This window comes from Mixophyes fleayi, unplaced genomic scaffold (genome assembly GCF_038048845.1).
Source record: "Mixophyes fleayi isolate aMixFle1 unplaced genomic scaffold, aMixFle1.hap1 Scaffold_219, whole genome shotgun sequence".
Taxonomy (NCBI): domain Eukaryota; kingdom Metazoa; phylum Chordata; class Amphibia; order Anura; family Limnodynastidae; genus Mixophyes; species Mixophyes fleayi.
The window spans coordinates 41,410-54,960 of NW_027446369.1; the positions used below are offsets into that span (position 1 = coordinate 41,410).

Below are 13,551 nucleotides of genomic sequence, written 5' to 3' on the forward strand. Positions count from 1 at the left end.
CATGAATCGAATCATGAATCATGAATTGAATCATGAATCATGAATTGAATCATGAATCATGAATTGAATCATGAATCGAATCATGAATCATGAATTGAATCATGAATCGTGAATCGAATCATGAATCATGAATCGAATCATGAATCATGAATCGAATCATGAATCATGAATCGAATCATGAATCATGAATCATGAATCGAATCATGAATCATGATTTGAATCAAGAATTGAATCATGAATATTGAATCATGAATTGAATCATGAATCAAGAATTAAATCATGAATTCAATCATGAATCATGAATTATGAAATGAATCATGAATCATGAATTGAATCATGAAATGAATCATGAATCATGAATCGAATCATGAATCATGAATCATAAATCATGAATCATGAATCATAAATTGAATCATGAATCATGAATCGAATCATAAATCATGAATTGAATCATAAATCATGAATTGAATCATGAAATGAATCATGAATCATGAAATCAATAATGAATTATGTATTGAATCATGTATTGAATCATGAATTGAATCATGAATCGAATCATGAATCATGAAATGTATCATGAATCATGAATCATGATTCATAAATTGAATCATGAATCCTGAAATCAATCATGAAATGAATCATGATATATGAATCATGGAATGAATCATGATATAAATCATGAATCATGAAATAAATCATGAATCATGAACCATGAATCATAAATTGAATCATGAATCTTTAATCGAATCATGAATCATGAATCTTTAATCGAATCATGAATCATGAATTGAATCATGAATCATGAATCATGAATTGAATCATGAATTGAAGCATGAATCATGAATTGAATCATGAATCGAATCATGAATCATGAATCGAAACATGAATCATGAATTGAATCATGAATTATGAATCATGAATTCAATCATAAATCATGAATTGAATCATGAATCAAATCATGAATCATGAATTTAATCATAAATCAAATCATGAATTATGAATTGAATCATGAATCAAATCATGAATCATAAATCATGAATCATGAATTGAATCATGAATCATAAATCATGAATTGAATCATGAATCATGAATTGAATCATGAATCATGAATTGAATCATGAAATGAATCATGAATTGAATCATGAAATGAATCATGAATCATGAATCATGAATCATGAATTGAATCATGAATCATGAATCATGAATTGAATCATGAATCGAATCATTAATCATGAATCATGAATTGAATAATGAATCATGAATCATGAATCATGAATTGAATCATGAATCGAATCATGAATCATGAATCGAATCATGAATCATGAATCGAATCATGAATCATGAATCGAATCATGAATCATGAATTGAATCAAGAATTGAATCATGAATATTGAATCATGAATTGAATCATGAATCATGAATCAAGAATTAAATCATGAATTGAATCATGAATCATGAATTATGAAATGAATCATGAATCATGAATTGAATCATGAAATGAATCATGAATCGAATCATGAATCATGAATCATGAATCATGAATCGAATCATGAATCATGAATCATAAATTGAATCATGAATCATGAATCATAAATTGAATCATGAATCATGATGTGAATCATGAATCATGAATCGAATCATAAATCATGAATTGAATCATGAATCATGAATTGAATCATAAATCATGAATTGAATCATGAATCATGAATCATGAATTGAATCATGAATCGAATCATGAATCATGAATCATGAATTGAATAATGAATCATGAATCATGAATCATGAATTGAATCATGAATCATGAATCGAATCATGAATCGAATCATGAATCAAGAATCGAATCATGAATCATGAATCGAATCATGAATCATGAATTGAATCAAGAATTGAATCATGAATATTGAATCATGAATTGAATCATGAATCATGAATCAAGAATTAAATCATGAATTCAATCATGAATCATGAATTATGAAATGAATCATGAATCATGAATTGAATCATGAAATGAATCATGAATCATGAATCGAATCATGAATCGAATCATGAATCATGAATCATGAATCGAATCATGAATCATGAATCATAAATTGAATCATGAATCATGATGTGAATCATGAATCATGAATCGAATCATAAATCATGAATCGAATCATGAATCATGAATTGAATCATGAATCATGAATTGAATCATAAATCATGAATTGAATCATAAATCATGAATTGAATCATGAAATGAATCATGAATCATGAAATCAATAATGAATTATGTATTGAATCATGTATTGAATCATGAATTGAATCATGAATCGAATCATGAATCATGAAATTTATCATGAATAATGAATCATGATTCATGAATTGAATCATGAATCCTGAAATCAATCATGAAATGAATCATGATATATGAATCATGAAATGAATCATGATATAAATCATGAATCATGAAATAAATCATGAATCATGAATTGAATCATAAATCATGAACCATGAATCATAAATTGAATCATGAATCTTTAATCGAATCATGAATCATGAATTGAATCATGAATCGAATCATGAATCATGAATCGAAACATGAATCATGAATTGAATCATGAATTATGAATCATGAATTCAATCATAAATCATGAATTGAATCATGAATCAAATCATGAATCATGAATTGAATCATGAATCAAATCATGAATTATGAATTGAATCATGAATCAAATCATGATTCATAAATCATGAATCATGAATTGAATCATGAATCATAAATCATGAATTGAATCATGAATCATGAATTGAATCATGAATCATGAATCGAATCATGAATCATGAATCGAATCATGAATCATGAATCGAATCATGAATCATGAATCGAATCATGAATCATGAATCGAATCATGAATCATGAATCGAATCATGAATCATGAATTGAATCAAGAATTGAATCATGAATATTGAATCATGAATTGAATCATGAATCATGAATCAAGAATTAAATCATGAATTGAATCATGAATCATGAATTATGAAATGAATCATGAATCATGAATCGAATCATGAATCATGAATCATGAATCATGAATCGAATCATGAATCATGAATTGAATCATGAATCATAAATTGAATCATGAATCATGATGTGAATCATGAATCATGAATCGAATCATAAATCATGAATTGAATCATGAATCATGAATTGAATCATAAATCATGAATTGAATCATGAATTGAATCATGAAATGAATCATGAATCATGAAATCAATAATGAATTATGTATTGAATCATGTATTGAATCATGAATTGAATCATGAATCGAATCATGAATCATGAAATGTATCATGAATCATGAATCATGATTCATGAATTGAATCATGAATCCTGAAATCAATTATGAAATGAATCATGATATATGAATCATGAAATGAATCATGATATAAATCATGAATCATGAAATAAATCATGAATCATGAAATAAATCATGAATCATGAATTGAATCATAAATCATGAACCATGAATCATAAATTGAATCATGAATCTTTAATCGAATCATGAATCATGAATTGAATCATGAATCATGAATCATGAATTGAATCATGAATTGAAGCATGAATCATGAATTGAATCATGAATCGAATCATGAATCGAATCATGAATCATGAATCGAAACATGAATCATGAATTGAATCATGAATTATGAATCATGAATTCAATCATAAATCATGAATTGAATCATGAATCAAATCATGAATCATGAATTGAATCATGAATCAAATCATGAATTATGAATTGAATCATGAATCAAATCATGAATCATAAATCATGAATCATGAATTGAATCATGAATCATAAATCATGAATTGAATCATGAATCATGAATTGAATCATGAATCATGAATTGAATCATGAAATGAATCATGAATCATGAATCATGAATCATGAATTGAATCATGAATCATGAATCATGAATTGAATCATGAATCATGAATCATGAATTGAATCATGAATCGAATCATGAATCATGAATTGAATCATGAATCGTGAATTGAATCATGAATCGAATCATGAATCATGAATTGAATCATGAATTGATTCATGAATCATATTATGAATCATGAATTGAATCATGAATCACAAATCATGAATTGAATCATGAATCATGAATTGAATCATGAATCATGAATTGAATCATGAATCATGAGTCGAATCATGAATTGAATCATGAATCATGAGTCGAATCATGAATCATGCATCTTGAATCATGATGTGAATAATGTGAGAGTATAAAATAATTGATAGTTATTAAGATGTACAAATATATGGTAAATGCCTTAAAAAAAAAGAACTATATATAGGACTACGCTTTGAAGGAAAAAAACAGATTCTTCCTATGGAACAAGACAGCAGCAAGATGCCAGACTGAAGCAAGCAACTGGCAGGAAAAGCATGTAATGCTGAACAGAGGATGTGGGCTTATATGTATATTTGCTGAGCTAAAGAGATTTCCTTATATGTCCTTGTTGTTAACCAGTTAATGCTGGTCACTATGTATAAATAAAGGATCAGTTTGTATGGACCCTCAGAGCTGATTTTGAAACTGCAACACCTCGTTTGTGTTTTATTCTTCACTCTCCTGTTAACAGCAAAATACCACATAGGAAATCAGGTTATCAGAGATCGATAATGAGGGCGCCAAGCCTTGGTACCCCGACATTTTCTGGGAACTTCGTCTGGGATACTCAACATACCAGCCCAGGACTGACCAGAGACCTCCTAAAATCTTCAGGAACAGCAGACAAAACCGTGCGGTGAGCAGTCGAAGTTTTTTGCATTTTCAACTCCCTACTCCATCTGCTCTTCCTGTAAGATATAAGGTGGGGTTCAGTAGGGGATGGTATAACGGGTATTTGAACAAATTACTGAATAACCTGTTTTCCTGATATATATTTGTTTGTTTGTTTTGGTTTTTTGTGAAAAATAGATAAGTGAATGTATGTGTTTGTGTCGATACAGGATATATATAAATGGATGCAAATACATAACTTATTGATTGACCTTGATAATCAAAAGCATTCCTCTATACTTGTTGCTGAGACCTCGCCTTGTTTTGTGTAAATGATTGTCCTTGGGTTTGAGAGGTCATTATAAGAACCCTTCGCTCCTGAAAAGATTGAGTAATAATTGTACTAGTATTAATATATTGTTTTATAAAAACATCAAAGGGAGCTGAGGGAATCAGAGATATGCTGTGGGGAGTATAAATGTCAGAAAATAATCTTAGTTGTCCAGACTGTAAATGTGTTGTTATAATTCAAAAGGCATTGACAATACAAACTAGTAAATTGATACCGGTGATAGGAACTGATTGTTCAGTACCTTATGGTAAACATAAGGAGGGAATTTTTAATCCAACGATATATACAGCAATAGTTGGAAGTCATGGTTGTCCAGACTATCTAAAAACCCAAATAGGATTGGGATGGTGGCTAATATATCATTTTTTAGAAGGATAAGGCCACCTACATGTCTATTAATTAATAAAATATCAGTAAAGTATGTACCCAAGTTGATCAAGCAATACATAACAGGATTTAATTGCAAAGGTGTATAAAATTAGAATAACAGTCACTTCTCAGGCACACTAGGGGCCGGTATTCCCATAACTGCAGTAATGGGGGCCCAGGGCAGTAAAGGTATGATAGTACAGACATCATACACTCCTGCGGATCTAGTTAAGGAAAGAGAAGGTATTGTGGCTGTCAGAGAAATCTATATCATCTTTAGGAAGGCAGGATTGCCAGATTTTCAGAAAGAATATAGTATATAGATTACTAGGAATAATAAAGAACACCAAGTATCAGCATGGGTAAGGGCATGTAGACATATAGAACAAGAACAAATGTTAAAGGAAGAGATGTTAGAAGACATCCAGGGACATACAGCTGTAAACTTGCCTCCTACTCAGCCACCCCCAAGTGCACCATCAGACCCACATAGTCACCCATTAGAAGGGACGTCAGGACAACTACCCCCTGTAAAGGAAATTGTGATAGTTTTAATTAAGCAATATATAGCTTTCATAGATAATGTAGAAGTCAATTAGTTAAAAATGACTAACTACAGACCTTCGTAGGTAAAGAAATTCCAATTAGATTAACAGATTTAAAGGATGAGCGGTTATGCTTTAAAAATTTGGATATAACTCACTTTCAGTAAAGATAAGCAAGATAAGCTGTCTGTCCTGCTCTAAGTGAGAAAGATTTATAGATGTCTTTGTTCAATTGGTTGCAGGTCATAGCTACAATTTAAAGGATTTTGTTTATTATTATAGTATGTAACCATAAGAGGGTATACCAGGTTTTATGTATAAATATTAGTATACCAGTTTCAGTAAAACAGAACTGATTAATCTAGACAACAGTGTGAGTCTCAGATCAATTCTCCAGTGTGCACCGTACACCTGAATTAGAAGGGATTTTACTGGTGGCAAAAGGTCTATTGCCTTTAACATACTTAGAGGCCACAGTGAGCTTCGAAAATCTTCCTGAAAAACTGTGAAGGAGTCGGGGAGAGGCAGAACTAGGAACGACAAAACCGCGGTGGGTAGAAGTTTTATTCTGCTCTAAAAAGGTCGTTGTTATTTCTGTGTCTTCTAAGATTCATCAGTTTGATGTGAAGGTTCAAGAATACTCACCCTTCTGGTTCTGATAAGATTCATTGTTTGTATTTGTTATATTTTGACATAATGCTTTATATGTCTGTTGTTGAAGAAAGGTGTACAATAATATTTAAATTAGCCACTGAAGGATTTAGAGTTAACAGTATTTGTGCTGGTAGAAATTCGAGAAAGCCTTTTAAATTCAGAGGGTCATTCTATTTTTGGCTATTGGAACTTGAGAATTGCACTGGACTATTTTTAGCTGCAGTCTTATTTTTCATATATTCTCTTTTGCGCCAGATATAATACTTTTTGTATTGGTTGTGCAAAATGAATTAGGAAAAAGAAAAGACAAATTACACATTGTGCATATTTTTGTTTTAGTTTTTGTTATGTTTCTGTCTTACAACCTGTGAGTGAGAGACAGAGAATGGAATGTCTTCCCCTTCCTATTCTGTGTAAAAGACTTCAGTGTGTTGAGAAAGGGAGGGGGGATATGAGCAGAGGGGGAATGAAGTTGCAGATTCTCTCCCCAGTTTGTTCAGTGTTCAGTGTGAAAGAGAAGGATTTATTTGACAATATATGTGGTTGATAGGAAAAAAGGTTTTTCACGTGTGCTTCGGTAATTCAAGAGTAATTGAAACATCTTAGCAGTGGTAACAACCTAATTGAAGCTGAAGCTAATTGAATGCTGGGACTTGTAGTTCCACAACTCTATGCTGTAACATATCAGTTATATTTATTTATTTTTCTTCCTCTTTTAGCAAGAAAGAGAGTGTTTTGTGGATTACTGAAAGAATAATCTTTTCTGCTTTTCCATTTTTAAACTTGTATTAGTATAATTTTACCACATTTCTGGATATTGATTTGAAGGGATTTTTGTTAGTAATTTGAATTCCAGCTAGGTCGTTTTAGCCTATTGTAGGTGCAAATGATTTATTTTTTTTTATTTTTTTTTTGGTGTTGCCTCTATGGATAAATGTATGCCTGCTGAAAGTATATTCAGTTGAGAGAATGTTAGGTGAACATTTGTGTGTGATTTAATGTCAGACCCCTAGACCAGGTGAATTGAAACCAAAAGAACCTCCTGCCCCACCCGCATACAACGATATGTTGGATGCAGGAGATTCAGTGACACAGGCTATTTCACAGAGTCAAATAAATGAGGCAGCTGTTGAATAAAAACAAGACACTCTTCTAATATGTAGATAACTTATTACCATGTTGCCAAATGATTGAGAGGTGTCAGGAAGAGACTACATCATTAATTAACTTTTTTAAGGCAGCAACATTGCAAGGTACCAGACACCTCACACAGGACAGGATAACTGCAATCCAGCAGGTAAAGCCACCACAGAACACCAAGGAATTAAGGGCATTCCTAGGTTTGGTAGGGTACTGCAGGGAATGGATTGCCGGAGCATCCCTCCTAATGCAACCCCTCTATGATGCTCTTAGTGAGGTAAAAGGGTCCAGGATATATTTAACTGAATCACAACTAACATCGTTTATAACATTAAAACAAGCCATTGTGCAGGCACCAGCGTTAGGATTACCACAATATGATAAGCCATTTACCTTGTTCTGCAATGAATCTAAGGGACATGCACCAAGGGGTCCTTTCACAGGTACACTCACATAAACAGAGACCGCTGGCTTACTATTCATTACATCTAGACAGTATCATAAGAGGAGCCCCATCCTGTATAAGGGCGGTGGCAGCCGCAGCCTTACTAAAAGATAAGGTGTCAGATATAGTACTAGACCACCCCTTAACTATACAGGTCCCACATGCAGTTACAGAAATACTAAACCAAGCAAGAACAAAGCATCTGTCCACAGCAAGGCTCACTAAGTATGAGGTGTCATTATTAAGTCATGCACATGTAACAATTAAAAGATGCAGTTTTGAACCTGCTACACTGTTTCCAGTTAAAGCAGGTTCAACAGAGGGGAGAGAGGTGGGTGGGGACCTACCCACCCTTGATGAATCAGAAAGGGAGAAATGTATCAGTACCAGACAAAATACACACAAAAATTTTCCCTTTTCTGAGTCACATGACTGTGCTGAACTAATGAAGCTAGAAATGAAGGAATTAGAAAATGTGACAGATGTCCCTATACCTAATGCAGATTGGAACTTATTTGTTGACGGTTCCAGGTATTATTATGAAGGGTCACCACACACAGGGTATGCTGTGACCACGCTGGAAGAGACTTTGATACAACAACCACTCCCACCTTTCTGCTCAGCACAAGAGGCGGATTTGCATGCACTCACTGAGGCATGTATAATGGCAGAAAACCAAACAGCTATCATATACACAGACTCCAGGTGCGCATATGGCGTGGCCCATGACTTTGGGCCAATATGGAAGAGCAGGGATTTTGTGGGGTCAGCAGGAAAACCTATCAACCATGCAGAACAGATAAGGGCTCTGTTTAGAGCTCTGCAGCTACCCAAGAAGGTAGCTATATTGAAAGTCCAGGCACACACTAAAGAAAAGACTAAGGAGGCTATGGGAAATGCCAAGGCAGATGCTGCTGCTAAACAGGCAGCACTTATGCCCAGGGTGCAGGTCTGTCATGTGATACAGGGTAAAAACCCTGTAGAGCCTGTAACCCTTGACATACTGCAAAAGTTCCAGGAACAAGTCTCCTCAATAATAAAAAAAAAAAAAAAAGGCATGGGAAAAGGAAGTGCTACATGTCAGGGAGTGCTCTGGAGAATAGATAATAAGTATTGTCTGCCCAGAAGCCTATACCCTATGATGACTCAATTGGCACATGGGCTGGTCCACAATTCTAAAGAAGCCATGACCAATATTGTCTTACGACATTGGGTAGCACCAGTATTCAATGCAGCTGCTACGGTATATGCAGCAGCCTGTGTGATATGCGGAAAATACAATCCAGGTCAGGTAGTGAAAACACCACAGAAGGACACACCAAAGCCATTGTACCCATTTCAGAGATTGCAGATTGACTATATACAGCTACCTAGGGTAGGAACATATGAGTATGTCCTTGTGTATACAGATCTATTCTCAAATTGGCTAGAGGCTTGGGCAGTGGCTAAGGCAACAGCTAAAAACACTGCCAAGAAACTGATAAGTGAGGTAATTTGCAGGTATGGAATACCTGAAACAATAGAATCAGACCGAGGATCGCATTTTACGGGGAAAGTAATGCAAAATATAATGAAGAATATGGGGATACAGCAAGCCTTTCATACCCCGTATAGGCCACAGGCAAGTGGAAAAGTGGAAAGATTGAATGGCACATTAAAGTTAAAAATTCAGAAAATGATTGCAGAAACAGGATAAACCTGGGTAGATTGCCTACCTTTAGCTCTATATTCAGTTAGAACAACACCAGGAAAGAAGCATAAGTTGTCCCCTTATGAAATATTGTTTGGGGGAGCCCTGAAGACAGGGTGTTATTTTCCTCAGCAATTGCAACATAATCATGCAGATCTAACTGATTATTTAATACAGCTTACAAAGATAATGACTAATGTGCACTCTCAAGTTTTCTCCTCCATTCCAGATCCAAATAACGATACAGGAACACATGCCTTGCAACCAGGAGATTGGGTCTACCTAAAAAGGCACATGAGGAAAATTTTGGAACCCAGATTTGATGGTCCATATCAAGTGGTCTTGACTACTCCCACTTCTGTTAAGTTAGGAGGACGAGACACCTGGGTCCACGCATCTCACTGCAAAAAGCTGACAGTGAAAATTGAAGCACCATGAATCCTTTTTGTGTGATAATGTGCATAGCACTAGTAACAGTACAGATAATGTATATACAGATGTATACGCCAGGAAATAAAGTTAAGAAGGTAGACTTAACCAAATGTGCAGGTATGATATGGAATAAATCAAGTAATCAAGAAGAATGTGTGATGGTAGATGCAGGCACAGTGGATGCCCACAGTTTTCACGCCTTTGCAGAAACTAATATTATGGGACAAAGAATATTTACAGATATTTAATGCAACATTTTTCAATTCCTTAGGAATAGATGTAAATATCTCCTTGATGTTTAACTGGACTGAATGCTCAATTAAGACACTGTATCAGAAAATACAAAAGAGTAACGCTCAAACTCAATTAATGACTAACAATGAACTGGTATATAGAAATATGTTTAATGTAATTACGCAGCTATGGATTCAAACCGATGGAATGGGTGTGAAGTGTACAGAAAACTGGTGCATAGGAAGTTTTCAGACATACAGTATACTGAGGACTGAGATAATGTGTAAATTCCTCATATTGCCTGTCCCACTCTAGGCCCAGGTTGGTGGAACACAATTATGGACCCCGCAGATAAAAGGGGAGTATATAGATGATAATAACAACACACATAACTTAGGATTGTGTTCAAATACAGACAATGGAATAGTGTGCTCTCAAAACACTCAAGTTTATGAACCTTGTAAGCTAGAACATCCAACTAGTGTCTGTAATTGGGAGCTCCATGACAGGAGAAATGATATGTTTATAGAAGTAGCACCACAAATAGTGTGCTTAGTAACCCATGATAAACAAACTATAGAAATGTATAACTTGACTAACCCATTTTCAGGATGTATCCAAAATGTTACTCATCTAGTAATGGTTTTGATCCTGTTGATTGTGTGGAATTGTTATTTGTCCTGTAAGTTTAGGAAAATGGTTAATCAGGCCATGACTCCGGTACCAACATATTTTAATCAAACTCAAAAAGTATGTACCTCATGTAAACGGAAGAACCCCTATCAAGCAAAAATAACATGTGTATACTGCAGTAAAATACTGCTAGGGAAAGAATAAATGATGCAAGGATACTTTCTCTTGTGAATGATTAATTCTCTATCTTCATGGAGACATTAGGTCAAAGTCGGGGTAAATGTAGCTTGAGATTAGGTAGCCCTGTATCATGACATGATAGGAAGGGTCAGGAAACACATGTATATTTGTTTAATGTAATAAAAGAGGGGATTGTGAGAGTATAAAATAATTGATAGTTATTAAGATGTACAAATATATGGTAAATGCCTTAAAAAAAAGAACTATATATAGGACTACGCTTTGAAGGAAAAAAACAGATTCTTCCTATGGAACAAGACAGCAGCAAGATGCCAGACTGAAGCAAGCAACTGGCAGGAAAAGCATGTAATGCTGAACAGAGGATGTGGGCTTATATGTATATTTGCTGAGCTAAAGAGATTTCCTTATATGTCCTTGTTGTTAACCAGTTAATGCTGGTCACTATGTATAAATAAAGGATCAGTTTGTATGGACCCTCAGAGCTGATTTTGAAACTGCAACACCTCGTTTGTGTTTTATTCTTCACTCTCCTGTTAACAGCAAAATACCACATAGGAAATCAGGTTATCAGAGATCGATAATGAGGGCGCCAAGCCTTGGTACCCCGACAATAATGAATAATGAATTGAATCATGAATTGAATCATGAATCATGAATTGAATCATGAATCATGAATCATGAATTAAATCATAAATCATTAATCGAATCATGAATCATGAATCGAATCATGAATCGAATCATGAATCATGAAATGAATCATGAATCATGAATCGAATCATGAATCATGAATTGAATCATGAATTGAATCATAAATCATGAATCATGAAATGAAACATGAATTGAATCATGAGTCATGAATCGAATCATGAATCATGAATCATGAATTGAATTATAAATCATGAATTGAATCATGAATCATGAAATGAATCATGAAATGAATCATTAATCGAATCATGAAATGAATCATTAATCATGAATTTAATCATGAATTATGTATTGAATCATGAATTGAATCATGAATCATGAATCGAATCATGAATCATGAATCGACTCATGAATCGAAACATGGATCATGAATCATGAATAAAATCATGAATCATGAAATAAATCATGAATCATGAATTGAATCATAAATCATGAACCATGAATCATAAATTGAATCATGAATCTTTGATCGAATCATGAATCATGAATTGAATCATGAATAATGAATTGAATCATGAATTGAATCATGAATCATGAATTGAATCATGAATCATGAATCATGAATTAAATCATAAATCATTAATCGAATCATGAATCATGAATCGAATCATGAATCATGAAATGAATCATGAATCATGAATCGAATCATGAATCATGAATCATGAATTGAATCATGAATTGAATCATAAATCATGAATCATGAAATGAAACATGAATTGAATCATGAGTCATGAATCGAATCATGAATCATGAATCATGAATTGAATTATAAATCATGAATTGAATCATGAATCATGAATCATGAAATGAATCATGAAATGAATCATTAATCGAATCATGAAATGAATCATTAATCATGAATTTAATCATGAATTATGTATTGAATCATGAATTGAATCATGAATCATGAATCGAATCATGAATCATGAATCGACTCATGAATCGAAACATGGATCATGAATCATGAATAAAATCATGAATCATGAAATGAATCATGAAATGTATCATGAATCGAATCATAAAATATGAATTGAATCATGAATTGAATCATAAAATGAATCATGAATCATGAAATTAATCATGAATTATGTATTGAATCATGTATTGAATCATGAATTGAATCATGAATCGAATCATGAATCATGAAATGTATCATGAATCATGAATCATGATTCGTGAATTGAATCATGAATCCTGAAATCAATCATGAAATGAATCATGATATATGAATCATAAAATGAATCATGATATAAATCATGAATCATGAATTGAATCATAAATCATGAACCATGAATCATAAATTGAATCATGAATCTTTAATCGAATCATGAATCATGAATTGAATCATGAATCATGAATCATGAATTGAATCATGAAT

The 13,551-nt window shown here is 33.1% G+C and overlaps 1 long non-coding RNA gene across 1 annotated transcript; it reads left to right on the plus strand.

Moving 5' to 3' along the window:
* The first annotated feature begins 6,320 nt into the window (after nucleotides 1-6,320).
* LOC142122121 (uncharacterized) lies at nucleotides 6,321-11,968 on the plus strand. Its single transcript, XR_012684063.1, has 2 exons — nucleotides 6,321-6,589; nucleotides 10,198-11,968. It is a non-coding gene; the product is annotated as an uncharacterized LOC142122121 (long non-coding RNA).
* Nucleotides 11,969-13,551: the final 1,583 nt, after the last annotated feature.